At 45.5% G+C, this 14,245-nt stretch overlaps 1 protein-coding gene across 14 annotated transcripts in view; it reads left to right on the forward strand.

Annotated features, from left to right (window-relative positions):
- Positions 1–14,245, forward strand: part of TENM4 (teneurin transmembrane protein 4) — a 2,724,551-nt gene that overhangs the window by 2,290,642 nt on the left and 419,664 nt on the right. Inside the window, exons 4-5 of one of the 14 annotated variants that reach the window (XM_074335699.2) lie at positions 1,186–1,282; positions 13,181–13,307. The exons of 12 other annotated variants lie outside the window; for them this stretch is intronic. The gene's annotated coding sequence lies outside the window, so the exon portion shown is untranslated. The remainder of the gene's footprint in view (positions 1–1,185; positions 1,283–13,180; positions 13,308–14,245) is intronic. One more of the 14 variants, XM_019726370.3, reaches the window with a different exon arrangement.

Below are 14,245 nucleotides of genomic sequence, written 5' to 3' on the forward strand. Positions count from 1 at the left end.
GTTGAGAGTAAACCAGATGACACATATGGTCATCATTTAGAAACTTTCAAATTCTTTATAAATCTAAGGTATTATTATGATTAATATTGTTATAAGCAAGAAATAATGCATCTGGCTCTCTTTCTCATGCACCTCTCTCTCTGTTTTTGTCTGCATGGCCTCTGTAAGTGTCATTCTAAATGGCAGGAGGGCACTGACATATGTTGCTCATGTACCCTTTTACAGCTAAGGAAGTGGAGATTCAGGGAGGTTTAAAAAGCATTGGTCCAAAGTTACACTCAACACTGGAGAATACCCGTTCTCTCCAAGCACAGTGAAACATGCACAACAATTGACTACATCCTAGACTATAAAGTAGGTCTCAATAAATTTCAAGGGATTCGTATCCTGCAGATCATATTCTCACACCCCGATACAAGTAAGGTAGAAATCAATATAAGAAAGATGAGTTGTTGTTTTTTTTGAAATATAGATATTGAGAGATATTTACAAGAATACTTCGAACTAACTCATGGATCAAAAAAGAAATGATAATAGAAGTTATAAAACACATAACTGAATGATAAAAATAGTAAAGTTGTGGAATATAGCTAACAGCACTGAAGGGAAATTTATGACCTTAAATGCTTGTATTAGAAAAGAAGGGCTGAACATTAATGAAGGGGCTAAGTATCCAATTGAAGAACAGTTATAAACATAAACAGCTAAGCTAGCACAGGGTTGTGCGGTTATAAGTGGTAGAGCCAGGATTTGAACACAAATATGGCTGGCTCCAGAGCCCTGCGTACACTACACCGTGAACCTTTCTCTGTGCTGTTTTCCATAATATGCCCAGTGACTGGAAATTCTGTTTCTCTGTAAGAATCAAAGAGAAGAGCCTATAGGGTAACTCCCTGCATCAAAGGTTAAAGAGAAATCTTATTTATTCATCCATCCTTTTTTACTTATTCACTCATTAAATATTTATTAAGCGTTTGCTGTGTGCCAGACACTGTGATCACTACCTTAGTTGCCTATTCTCTGAGAGATCAAAATCCAGTCTGGCCTGGGGCCAAAGCTGCTGCTGCTGCCGACGCCGCTGCCCACCCCACCCCCAGCCCTCAAGCTGCCTAAATCTTCTCTGCTGCTTGTCGGAACAGCACCCTCATCAAACGTGACTGATTTCTCTCTTGTCTCTTTCAACAGGTAGACTGAAATTACCATGTGTCCAAATTAAAATTGCATACTTCAAGGATTATTTGAAGGACTATTCTTAGACCCTTTTAAGAAGATTTAAAGAAAAGTGAGTTGATTTTTTTTTTTTTTTACACTTCAGAAAGTATTCATGATTTAAGTTAATGTTATGGGTGCCTTTTTTCTGCCTCTTAAGTATGCATTAATGGGTAGACTTTGTCTCCACTTATTTTATAATACCTTTTTTTTTCCCTAAGAACAATGAGTAGAAAGAACAAGATTACTGCTTGCCTTCCCTATAAGATTTTAGTACATTTCAGAGCTTGTGGAATCTTAGAAGCTTAGAATTGTTCAGGGTCTTTCTGGGTCTTAGAAGCATGGACAATTGGATGGATGGATGGATGGATGGATGGATGGATGGATGGATGGATGGATGGATGGATGGAATGATAGATAAATAGAAAGAGAGAGCGAGAGAGAGAGAGAGAGAGAGAGAGAGAGAGAGAGAGAGAGAGAAATATTTGGCCTGTGCTTGGAAACACCCAGGAACTGATGAGAAACTTGGTATCTCCCCACATTTAGGATTTTTACAGAGTGCTTCCATAGTCTGGATTTGAATTCTGCCCCTCCTCACATCTCGCCAAGGCTCTTTCTTCTTTACTAGACAGTCCTGAAAATGGTTGAAGTCAAAGATCCTGTTCCTCCCTGAGTTCTTTTCTTATTCTTTGTTCCTCCAATAACTTTTCATAATTTCGTTTCAAGAACAGTTCCTGCCCTGGTCACCTTCTTTCCACTATTGTAAATGTCTCCTTAAAAAGAGGTGTAGCCTGGACACACACAAAGCTCTACCAGGGTCCTTTGTCCCAGGAGATCCAAGAGAATAGGAAGAGGAACCCAAGGACCAGAACGGGGTTCCAGTCCCAGTTCTGCTCCTGCACACTCTCAGAAAAGTCTCTTCATTTCTCTGAGCTCAGAGGAAACAAGAGAAGGTAGGACAGGTTGGTCCCTAAGATGCCACCCACTTCCATATGGACAGTTGGATGCCTCAGAGTAAAGAAGTCCCTGCTTCTCACTGTCCCAGGCACTGTCCCAGGCACTGTCCCAGGCACTGGAGGGTGCCAGGACTTGGGGATCAGTGGGGCCTGCATCCAATCCCAGTCCTATCACTTGCTGAGTACGTGGCCGTAGGGCTGTCACTTCTTTTCCCTGAGCATCTATTTCCTCATTTATGAAATAATGATATTAGTACATGTGGCAAAGGGTTTGTGGGAGATGTGCTGGGATAATGTCCACGAGCACGTGGGGCCTGGCATTTAGGAAGTATTCAGTAAAGGCTGGTCCCTAGTAGTGATGGAGCCCCTTACCTTAGCGGGAGGAGAAGGCAAGAGATGAAACAGGCTCCTGTAAGAAAAGGTGTGGGCATGCTTATTACACAGAGGGGAAAGTGTCCACCTCCCATAAGCGCTCATGCAAACACAAACCCACCTCTAGAAAGTTCATGAAATTAAAACTCTACTCCAAATCAGACAAGGAAGGATTGGTTGCTATGGAATATACAGGTAAAAGGAAAACGTTTCGGGTGGGTCTGAGGACCTGCCCAAAATTCTGCCACACTCTGCCGCCACAGCCCCCGTCCTGGGTAATAAGGATTGGTATCCCCAGAAGGAGTATCCTTAGACCCCTCACTAGACCTGAGGAAACTTGAGAATCATCAAATATTTAAATATGTTCTAAAGGCTAGCTGGGAGGGACAAATGAGAGACTGGGTGTAAAAGGCATTCATAAGCTACAAGGTGTCCTGCAAAATAAATGTATGTTTGTATCATTCATGTATTAGGGGTTATTTCAATACTTTGGGAGTCAGGAGAGAGGGTAAAACTCAGATGAGCTGAATGTGTAATAAACCAGTGGAGTCCAGCCCACTTTCTAACTAAAGCAGCGTGTGCATGCATATACACGTCGGTGTGTGTGTGCACACGTGCCTGTGTGTGTACGTACGAGTATGTGTGTGATTTCCGTGTGCTTGTGTTGGGGTAGGAGGAGAACAAGAATGAGACTCTTGGGGCCCTTTGGGTGTTGTCACCACTTTTCACACAGTGACTGGCTGCCAGGATGGTGTATAATGTAGGAAGGAAAACACGGGCTGTAGGGTCAGTCAGCCTCCTTCTGTCACTGACCTTGGCCGCGTTTTTGACAAGAGGTCCGCAGTCCCTGTCGTCATGAAGTTAATGTCTATGGACAGGGCTACTCAGAGGGGTTGAGAGGGTGCTGTGTGGAATGTTCCTTCACAGTAAGAGCGCACCCAGGATGTGTGAGTGCCCTTCTCCCATGGTTCATGGAGTTTGTCGGAGTTTAGGGAAAGTCACCCTGACCTGTTGGCTAAAAGGAGCCTCCTGAGGTATCTTAGATTCCACAGGCCCGTTCCTCTGAGGGCCCAGCTCTCACTCGGTGGATGGATGGACAGCCTGCCAGGTGAACACACCCTCCATCCTGCTGAAAAGGCTCATTCCGGAGGGCTTCTCGCACCTTCCCATCCTTCCAGGTCCCTTCCTTTCATCAGTGGCTGGAAAATCTCATATTCAGGAGAACTGAGAACTTGTCATTTAAAGTGTGGAACAAGCTTTTTTTTTTTTTAATTTGGAGATTAAATACAGTGACTGTAGTGGCCTTTGTTCTCCAGACAGCTATTGACTGTACGTACATACAGGGGTGCTGCTCCAGGCTAATACTGCTGAGGGGCGCTTGGCCAGAGGGGCCCCTTTCCGGGGTGTCTGTATCCCAGGAAGACCACATACTCATGCATTGCAGTGTCTTACAAACTGTGGGTTGTGACCCATTAGTGGGTCATGAAATTAATTTGGTGATTCAAGATCATCATGTATTAAAATAAACACAGTGACTCAGTAAACCATAGAGTGGGTGAAGAGATTTACTTTTTTTTTTTTCAACAAAGGCCTCATATGCAATATATAGTAGTAGTAAAAAAAAAAAAAAAAAAGAGGAAATGCCTAAAAATAAGTAATGAAAAGACAAACAGCCTAATAGAAAAATGGGCAAAAGGCTCAGATCCTTCACAAATGAGGATATTCAAATAGCCAATCAACATATGAAAACATTAGTTATCAGAGAATTGCCAATTAAACTCACAATGAAACATCCCTACACACTCATGAGAATGGCTACAATGAAGAAGATAGACACCACCCAGTGTTGAGAGAGATGAGAAGCCACTGGAACTCTCAGACACAGCGCGTTAAAGTGTACTTTGGTGCCAGGACTTTGGAAAACTGGCAGTATCAGCTAAAGCTCAACGTATGCGCACCAGCAATTCCATTCCGAGATACACACCCATGAGACAGCCACACACATGTCCACCAAACACGTGGCCATCGGCAGTGGAATGGATGCATTGTATTGTATCCACACAATGGGATATTGCACACGCAGTATCAATAACCCTCACAAACATAATGCTGGAAGGAAAAAGCCAGGCTCGAAGAAACACGATGACGACATCGCTGTAAAGGACACAAACAGACCAAACGAACGTGTGCTGTCAGACGTCAGGATAGCAGTTGCCTTTGGGGAGGAGACGGTATGTGGGGGAGCACAGGAGGGGCTTTTCAAGGGCTGGGTACATGGGTGTGTTCGATTTGTACGAATTTATCAAACTCTTCATTTGTGACATGTACACTCTACTGTACTTATGTCACCCTTCAGTGAAAGTTTACAAAATGAACAGGAACAGAAAATCCAGCAGGTAGGAAGGGGAAGCATCGTGAAGTGAGACTTAAGTTACATGTGTGGACTACATGTGAGGCAGAGTCCAAAAAAATTGAGAGCCACTGATTTAATCTAACCCTCTCGTTTTAAGATGAGGAATCTGAGACTCAGACAAGGGGGAAATTCAGAGCAGAGCCAGGAAGAAAGCAGAGCTGGGAAGAAGACGCGAGGCCACCTTCTGCTGACTCTGTGTCTCCCGTTTCCACCACCGATGGGTGGAATGGCGCATTCGGTTGAGGAGGCTCCGTCTGGCACCTTCATCTCTGGGAGGCAGCCCTGTGCTTTGAGTCCAAGGGGAGCGATTGTTTTTCCATCCACCGCCGGGTACAGTCAGAGGCCCAGACACCTCTGCAGGGGCCCGGCTCCAGCTCCCCAAATCCCCTCCCTCCTCCTTCCTGCCTCTTCTGCCTGATCTGCTTCCATCCGAGCTCCGGAAGCACCATTGCACTCAATCGTGTTTTCATCTGTGTGAAACGACTGTCATGCCAAAGCTGTTTTATGGTTGTAGAAGTGGGAAAACTGTGAAGAAAATACACGGGGAGAATAAGATCCGACGGAGCATGTTTCAGTTCTGGCCTCGTGCTTTCATTTAGTCACAAAATTGTGACTCCATGCAGCAGACCTCTCCTGTGGGAGCCAGGAGGCGACCAGCCTCTGAGGGTACAAGGCAGGCTGGATGCAGCCCTGTTCCTGCCAGGCAGAGCTTCACAGTGGAGGAAACTGTTGTGTGGATTTTAAAACGCTCTGTAGGAACCTCACACAGGCCTGGAACTATCCTAAATCGGCGGGTGACACACATAACATCAGTGGCTTTCCAACTCTTTTGACCGTGGCCACAGCACGAAATACATGGGGCATCTTGACTCAGGACACACCCTTGCCCACAGGGAGACAGGTGTGGTTTAGGATATAATGGCCCAGGCCATACTGCAGAGGCATCTAGCCCCACCTTGGGGGTGGAGAGCCAGGAGGGCCTCAGAGAAGGTTTCATAGGAGCCAAGAGGTTTGAGCTAAGGATGAAAGAAAAGGGAAAGTGTACAGGCAGGGTTGCTGAGCACTCAGCAGATAGGACCCTCATTTGAAGGAAGCCACGTTGCCCTCTGGAAACGATGTATAGTTCCGTAAAGCTGAGGAAACGTGTGGGGAGTGTAGGCGAGGATCCCCAAGAGGTGGAAAGTGCCAGGTGGTGAAGGGCCTCTGCGTCCTGGCAGGGAGTGCCCAGGGCGAAGAGAAAATATCCCAATACTCATACAGGCAAGAAAAGCCTGTAGCCTTGGAGACCGAATAAGAGATGGAAGCTGACGCAGCTATGAGTGATGGTGCAGTCCCAGAAGTTTGTTTCCCAGCGCTCACTTGTGCCATCTTCAAAGAAAGCTTGCAGAAACCTACTCTATTCTAGGCCTGGCCGAAAGCGGGAAGCTGGAGTGATAAGTAAGACGGAGTTCCCATCCTTAAAGCCCTGCCAGTGGACAGACAGGTCACATCACACCCGAGCACACAGTTGACATAGTACTTGTTATTCTAGGGTAAAATGTCCCCAAACCTCATTCTAAGACAGATACATCAGCCTACAAAATGTTTTGGTTGTAGTGTTTTGGTTTTGGTTTGTGTTGTTTTTTAAGGAGCAGGGTTGCCTTTTCAGCGGTCTGAGAAGTACTGTACACTGAATCATTCCTGGTGCTGCCACTGTAAAGGCTCTGAGAAGTCCTGCAGTGAGGGTGCTAGCCTGATGTTTCCCAAACATACTTGCAGGTCCATTCAATCCCTCAGTGTTTCATAATTTATTTTGGAAAATTCCGTCCTAGAGAATGGCCTGAAGACTGGTTGGGAGCTCTGACGGAGGACAGAGGGGCTCCTTCCCAGAGGAGGGAGACTTTGTTGCACATTCTCTAAGTCCCAGTGTGAGCCTGGCGGAGGGTCTGACCTCCTGCAAGTGCTCAATAAATAGTTAATAATGAAAGCAGTGCTCCTGCATTTGATGGTGAGAAGAGTCCAGAGCTCTTAACAGAGGCTGGAAGCAGAGGGTACACATCGCAATGGCACTGTGCAAGTGTGCCTTTGGCAGGTAAATGTAGGGTCTTTTCTCCTACTTGCCCCCGTCTCCTGACTGTTTTGGAAAAGGCAGAGTGGTTTAGGCCACACACTCTGGAACCAGACCGCCTGGGCTTGAATCCCAACTCCATCACATCCTAGCGAGTTCCTTGGACAAGTTGCCTTAACGTTTCTGTGTCTCAGCACTTTCGTCTGTAAAACAGCCCTGAAAATAGTGCTCAGCTTAGCACCAGGATTAAGTGTTCCACAGGCATGGTCCTTAGGGGTCTGCAGGTGGTAAGTACCACCTAAGCCCTAGCACTTGCTGGTATCTTTGACGGGTTACCTCCCAGGGCCTTGGTCCAAGTTCCTTCTCCCAGGGTGTCCCAGAAGACTGCAATCCTCGTACTCCTGAGTGAGGCAACCTGCACGTTTGCGCCTGCCGCCAGCATCGGTCGGGAAGGGCCAGGAGGATGCTTCTTCATTTTCACTAGTCAGGGCTATTTGAGGTAAGGCTCAGGTTCCATTCCCAGTTATTGAAGCTCAACCACTCCAGCTGGGTAAATATTTCTGAGGCAGTCCAGCATATCTATTATTAATGCACTGCAAGCAGTTGCTGTACTTTCCAGAATCGCTATTGCCTACAGATGTTTTTGTAGGCCATATAGAGTTCTCCTGACCTTAACGCTTTTCACGGGTCAGCCCCTCCTGCCTTTGTTTCCCTGGGGAAGAAGGACAGTTGTGTGAGCAGTGAGCCTGGGGCGCACACTGGATTTTGTGTGATTCTGATAATGGAGTTGGCGGAATCCTCTTCTTTACACCTGCTACTTTCAGCTTCACACTTGGCTCATAGGCCAGAAACCGGCATGTCATCCTTGAGAGCACGCTCTCAGTCATGGCCCCATGTTCAGTCACCAAGTCCTAGCGATGCCATCTCCAAAACCTAATGAATCCAATCCCTTCTGCGCACTGCCACCAGGCAGCTAGTCCAAGCAGCCATCTGCTCTCATCTTCCAGGTCCCAGCGTCCCCGATGACTAACCTAAATCAGATCCCCTGCATTGTGTTCCATAGAACTCCCCCTTTTTGAAATCATCTTTTAATCTTTAAATGACCCGTTCCTGATCTGACTTCTCTGCTGGACTGTACACCCATGAGGGTAGGAACCAGGCTCACCTTGGTAATGGCGCTCAACAAATAAAAAGCTCCTCCTAGTGAGACAGATAAGAGTATCCTTTTCTTTCCTGCCTTTCTCCCTCCCTCCCTCCCTCCCTTCTCGCCTTTCTTTCTTTTTCTTAATCATAGTTGAAAGGGGACTAGTGAGGACCTAGTCACATTGTGCTCCCTAGCGGAACCTCAAGGCCACTTTGGGAGGAAAGGAAGCAGAATAGGCAGGACCCTGAGCGCCCAGCCCCTGACCAACACAAAGGCTCCCCTTATCTCCCCTAGACATTAGAATTTTACTTTAAATTTTCTTTAGAGCAAATAAAAAGTGGTTCTTCTACAATGAGAAGTTTGGAAAAGACTGATCTGTTCTTATATTCTCATATTTCAGAGCAAAACTGTGCCAAGTGTTTTGCATATGTTCATAAACAAGGAAGGTATTATCCTCATTTTATAGCTTCAGAAACTGGTACCCAGAAGAGTTAGGAATCTTGTCCATGGTCACACAGCCAGTGTGTCCAGAATTCCTCTCCAAGATGGTCAGACTCTGAATTCTTTCCACTGCCACCTGCTGTCTCCCTAAGGTCTGTCCTTCAACAAACAGTGGCTTCCCCAGCCAACCTCTGACTCTGGCCCAGCATCCAGTGGCCAGAGACAGATCATTGGGATTTACTTAGGCACCATTTGTTCAGAGAGCAGGGCCTTCATTCACTAGGGCTTCCTGGCTGTGAGATGATAATTAGAGAGAAACAAAGTTCCTGTAAGCCAGGGAGGAGCTGGACTGCTCTAAATGGTCCTTTATGCCTAAAATAATGCTACCGAGGCTGGGAACTCTGAGTCCCCACTTCCTTTAGCACAACGTGGGTTTTCCTTCCCTGGTGTCAGGAATTTATCCCAAGAAAATCCTTGACAAAGTAACAACCCAGGGAGAGAAAACTTCTCTAGATTGTACATGACGACAGCCTTTGTTCTACTTTGAGCTTTCGAGTGTCTCTTGCCTTTCTGTTGTCTCCACGCCCAGGTTATTTTAACCTTAACTCTGGAGTGTTGTCTGGTTTATTTAAACAACAGTGAAACTAGAATGGAAAACAGGAAAGCTGAGTTCTTACCCTACCTCCCTCAGGAACTCACCTTGTGACTTCGGGCATGTTGCATGGCCTCTGTATGTCTCAGTCTCCTCATCTTTGAAATGAAAGAGTCTGGACAAGATGACCCTGCCCCCCGTGACAAGGATAATTAAATCACTAAGGAACTTTGCTTTCTGAGTAAATCATAGCTTCACCCCCACCGCTGTGTGACCTTGGGCAAATGATGGAAGCTCTGCATGGTCAGTTTGATCATCTGCAAAATGGGAGAATTGTCACATTTATCTCATAAATGTGCCATGGGGATTAACACGTACAGCACTTAGAGCAATGCCCGATGGTTAATAAGTCAGTGAGTTAGTTACTGTGGTTATGGTTGTTATCTCTATTCATGAAACCATATATGATGATTCTACACTTCTGTTTGTCTAGAGCATGTTCAACTCTCCCAGTGATGAGTATTTATACTTTCAACTTTCAGGGGCTGAGAAAATATATAATGACAGAAAGCTGTCGTGGATTCAGTAATGTTCAAACTCAGAGTGTATTCATCCTAACAGCCCCTGCATGGACTCAGTTATAGACAGTGCTTGGTGAGCCAATGTGCAGGTTCCCACAGGCTGCCAGTAACAATATGTCCCCATTTAGAAGCCTCTGATCTAGATTATTGCTGTTTCCAGCATGTCCGTGGCCCATGGTAGGCACCAAGTTGATGTTGGAATAAACAAGTGACTGGATGGATGCATGGATGAATGGTTGGAGGAATGGATGGATGAGTCTGTTTTATATTTGCCTCTTGATTTAGTTTGAACAAAATAAGAAGTGTGTATATATGTTAATGTACATGTGTCTGTCAACATTTGCTGAGAGAGCCCCAGCTCTTTCTGTCCCAGGGAAGAAGATGGTCATAGTACATAGTTTGCATATTCCCCCGTCTTTTAGTTTATAAGGTCATTTTCTCTGGAGGCCTTTCAGCTGTCTGGAGTTAACAGAAGATAAGCACTCCCTCTGCCCCTCTCCCATACCTTCCTCCTCCAACAATGAGGGCTTTGTGCTGGGAAGATTGCCTATGGATGCTTCTTTCCCAAGGCCCTGCAGCCTTGTCTGGCTTCTATCAGGAGTACTGATGGGGGAGGGGACACAGACGGTTGAATCCAGGGAGCTGTGCCTGTGGCTTTGTGCCCACGCAACAAGTCAGGCTAGGATAGATAATTCAATATCTGTTCTGGAATATAGGCAGTGTGGTTGCCTGACCTGGTTTCCCAGCTACCTGCAGCCAGTGCCCTGGAAGGCGTGGAGCTCTCATATCCCTTCTGCTCAGGGCCCAGCAGAGAATGCAACGCTGGAGAGGGTGGCTAGGAGATGGCAGAGGGATGGGGAGCCAGTCTCAGGCTGTGAAGAATTTCACCCCAGAGGGGCAAGGGCTGCTGTGACTATTGCTGTGACTAGGGCTTCAGTTCACTAATGAGATTAAAATGCCAGGGGCCTGCCTCTACACATTTACTTAAGAACACATGGCTTGAGCTGCTTAATGAGTGTTAGGAACCTAAGAAAGGCTTGGGCAGATGCCTGGCTGATGCCTTGTTGATTAGAATACTAAGTGTGTCGCCCTTTGAAAGCCAGCGATTGCTGGAGAGCAAACCCAGGGTTAAGATTTCCTGGTAACCCTTACGTTCCCACTGTTCTCACATGTTTACAAATCAGTAAGCTGGAATGGGTAAGGGATGGTTCTAAGGATGATTTTGAGAAAGACGAGGATAGCAATGGTGATTCTCACAAAAATTGCCAGCAGTTATCCAACCTGGCTGCCCACCAGATACACCCCTGCATTTCTTTGTTGTTCTATTGGTTTCAAAATACAGACTCCTGGTCCCTATCCCTCATGACTCTGTTTCTCTAGACTTGGGAGCCCAGGAATCTATGAGTCTGCTGATTATTCCGATGTCCTCGCTGAGCTCAGGCTTTGGGAACCACTCCTCTGTAGAAGGAGAGCACAGTGGACTCTGGCATCTGACGGTCACTTCCTGAACTGTGTGACCTCATGCCGATCGCCTAGCCTTTCAAACTCAGCTATATCATCTTTAAAAAGAAATTAGGTCAGAGTCAGCTGCTGAAGAAAACAGCATGATGATTCCTGAAAAACTTAAAAAGAGAAGGACCATGTAATCTAACAATTCCAATTCCAGAAGTATTGAAAGCATGGACTTCAAAAGCTATTTGTACACCCATGTCATGGGAGCATCACTCACAGTACCAAGAGGTAGAAGAAACCCACGTGTCCTTTGACTGATGAACGGAAAAGCAAAACGTAGTATATACATGCAACAGAATATTAGTCAGCCTTGAAAAAGGAAGGGAAATCTGACCCGTGCTACAACATGGATGAACCTTGAGGACATTATACTAAATGAAGTAAGCCAGTCATAAAAGGACAAGTACTATATGAGTCTACGTATATGAGGTACCAAGAGCAATTAAATTCATAGAGACACAAAGTAGAATGGTGGCTGCCAGGGGCTGGAAGGAGGGGGAAATGGAGAGTTGTTTAATGGATATAGAGTTTCGGTTTTGCATGACGGAAAGAGTTGTGGAGAGGGATGGTCATGACGGTTGCACTATAATGTGAATACTTAATGCCACTGAACTATACACTTAAAAAATGCCTAAGAATGGTAAATTTTATGGTGTGTAGTTTACCACAATTTTTTAAAGGAAAGGATTAGGTAATATCTTCCCTCCAGAGTCATTCTGAGAATGGTATAATATAGCATCTGTAAAAGGCCTACCACAATGCCTGACATGTATATGTACCAAAAATGTTTCTCTTCCCTTTGTCATTTACCAACTCCTTTCATAACGTTTTTCTTCTGGGGCTTTTTATCTATGTTCCTCGCAAAGATATATCTGAAGGGAAAGGGGAAAGGGAACTGATGTTTGTTGATAGCTAATTAGGAGTGATCCCATTTGACCCTCACTTATGTGTGGGAGGTAGGTAGTCCCACTTTACAGATGAAGAAACTGAGACTTAGAAAGGTCACACGACTGACCTCAGACTATGAAACTAAGGCAAGGTGAGGCTTCCCTGACTTTGAGTGACTTTGACCTACAGATGGCAGGGGAAGGTGGCCACTGCTCTCCAGGGAGAAAGTCCCAAAAGCTACACTTACTGATTGACTTTAAGATCGTTTGAGGCAGTGGAAAGCTTGGTTGAGCATCTTCTTTGGAATGCTTACAAGAAGCAGAGTTGTGGCTACGCCAAGGCTGTGTTTGCTCGCCAGCTGGTGCTCACAGCCAAGCTCCTGACAGCTCTTCCCGTCCAAGTCACTATTAGGTGAGGCCCAATCACGCTCACAGCATCTAAATGACAGGCCCTCCTGGAGACTGGGCTTCTCTGACGTCACATGGACCCTGAATCAGCCTCGAAACTACTCACCTGGCCAGTTAGCCCGAGCAGGAAAGATTTATGCCCCCAAGGTACAAAGGAATGCTGATTCCCTTCACAGCACATCCAGTGTGTGACTGGCTGTAAGATGATGAGAGAGCTGATGCAGGAGAAAACCATGTGGGTATAGTGTGGTCAAGATGCCAGAGGTATGGTTACTGCCCAAGTCAACATTAAGGTTCGGGTTTTCTGACAAATGTGTGAGTTGAATTTGATGGCAGATCAAACCACTGCATTATCAGTATCATCATGATAACAAAATAAATAGCTCAATTTGATAGCCGAATAATACGATGATGACAATGGTGGTGGTGGTGGGAGTGGTGGTGATGACCGTGATATAGAGGTAACTTGAGTAGCTGAACTAGATAATAAATTGGATCACCTAAAAAATAAAAATTACACTTATGATATGTGGATTCATGCTAAGTATTTTACACCAATTCCCACCCCCCACCTTTCCCCAAAGTCCTGAGGTATGTATTATCATCTCTGCTTTACAGATAAGGAAAACTGAGGCCAGGTGACCCACATGTCCAAGGCCACATAGCTATGTTGATCTGGAATTGGAACCTGAGGTGTGCCTTGCCCCGGGCAATGTATTTTTGACTCTCGCGGATTTGCTATGTGGTAGGTAAATCAAGGTTGATTGTTTATTTTCAGAAACCAGATCATTTACTTGCTTTACAAAAGGAGTCCTTTAAAAAGCAACTCACACATAGTGCATTTAAACCCTGATTATAAAGATTCATTGGGGGGAGACCGTTTTTTTAAGATTACCCTTCCCATCTGTGTGGCTGTGATGTGATTTCAGGGCACGGTCACAGGTATTGTGTTAAATATCAACTTGACCTCGACAAATATCTATCACTCTTTTCTCTATGGCAATATAATCTATTCTATATCTGTAGGTGGTCAAGCAAACAAGCTTTGATGATAAATTTGAATCCCAGCTCTACTATTTACTAGCTATGTGAGTTAGGACAGGCTACTTAGCCTCTCTGTGTCTGTTTTTTCACCTGTGAAGTTGGCATAGTCATTGGGGATTTATATATAATGAATGTTGAGCTCTTGAGGCACCCATCTGTGCCTCAGTTTCCTTACCTTGCTCACAAGCTTCTGGTGTCCTGGGCAAGCACCTTGGAATGCTCAAATAGGATCAGCACCTCAGGCCACTGAAAAGTTGGCTAGCCTCACCCTCTTTCAGATGCTAGGAAGCCTCAGGAACAAAGGAAGTTGGATATTCAGATCAGGATTTCAAGAAAGAGGTCAGAGCCAGAGAATCAGATGCAGGCTGAAGGCCCAAAGTAGAAGCAATCACCCAGGAGAGGGTTTCGCAAGGGAAGAAAAGATCAGATCAAGTTTATTACAATGATTCAGGGGAAATGAAGACCTAAGATCGTCCATTGTAATGGGGACGGAAGAAAAATTACTCAGGTGTAGTCAGTAGGATGCGGTTTCTGATGATTTGAGGTTTGGGGAAAAGAGATAAAGAGATGATTCCAAGTTTAGTAAATCCCAGCCTCTCCCAACTCCTTCCTCTGTCCACTCGAGGCTGGGCAAGTTGT

This window comes from Rhinolophus sinicus, chromosome 14 (assembly GCF_057876585.1).
Source record: "Rhinolophus sinicus isolate RSI-liver-muscle chromosome 14, RSI-T2T, whole genome shotgun sequence".
Classification (NCBI taxonomy): domain Eukaryota; kingdom Metazoa; phylum Chordata; class Mammalia; order Chiroptera; family Rhinolophidae; genus Rhinolophus; species Rhinolophus sinicus.